The sequence below is a fragment of the Propithecus coquereli genome, unplaced genomic scaffold (assembly GCF_000956105.1).
Source record: "Propithecus coquereli isolate 6110/MARCELLA unplaced genomic scaffold, Pcoq_1.0 Scaffold197, whole genome shotgun sequence".
Lineage (NCBI taxonomy): Eukaryota > Metazoa > Chordata > Mammalia > Primates > Indriidae > Propithecus > Propithecus coquereli.
The window spans coordinates 4012631-4013320 of NW_012144633.1; the positions used below are offsets into that span (position 1 = coordinate 4012631).

The following is a 690-nucleotide window of genomic DNA, read 5'->3' on the forward strand; positions in this document are numbered from 1 at the left end:
AGGAACCCCACGACTCATCGCTCGAAACTCTCCGTTTTTCCAAGGCTTTGGGACGTGCACGGTCGTCCTGCAAGGCAGACCCAGGACACAGCGGGAATGGGGCGGAGAACGCGGGGGTTCAGGGCGGTCTCTTGTAAGAGAGCCAGAAGAACTTACCGCCGTCGTCTCTGTGGCGCAATCGGTTAGCGCGTTCGGCTGTTAACCGAAAGGTTGGTGGTTCGACCCCACCCAGGGACGCCAGTGGTAGTTCCTTTTAACCGTTTCCTGCAGGCTGTCAACTGCAGCATGGGAAGATACCTCCTCCGCAGGTCCTACCCACTCCTTCATGACCGATAAGCTGTCAGGTGCCACCCGACGTCCCGGACCCCCTGGACCCCCTGTTCACAGACTATCTGCTGGCATGACGGCCTTGCAAACTCAGACATTCCCGAAACAGAGGCCTAAGAATCCGCTTCTGCTGCGATGAAATCTTTATTCTGCCCTTTACGGGGTGGGACGAATAAGTTAGACTTTTAGGTGCCTCGATTTTTTTCATTTCTCATGGGAGGCCAATCCCCACGATGTGCCTAGATTCAGTGATTGCCCTATCAACCATGTTGGACCACTCGGATCATTCATCATCGTAATTATCCTCTCCATTATTTTCAAAAGAAAGAATTTCTTCCTAGGTGCTGCGTCATTTATTTAACC

General features: G+C 52.8%; 1 non-coding gene across 1 annotated transcript; it reads left to right on the forward strand.

Annotated features, from left to right (window-relative positions):
- Positions 1–163: 163 nt before the first annotated feature.
- Positions 164–237, forward strand: TRNAN-GUU. Its single transcript has one exon. It is a non-coding gene; the product is annotated as a tRNA-Asn (tRNA).
- The last annotated feature ends 453 nt before the right edge of the window (positions 238–690 follow it).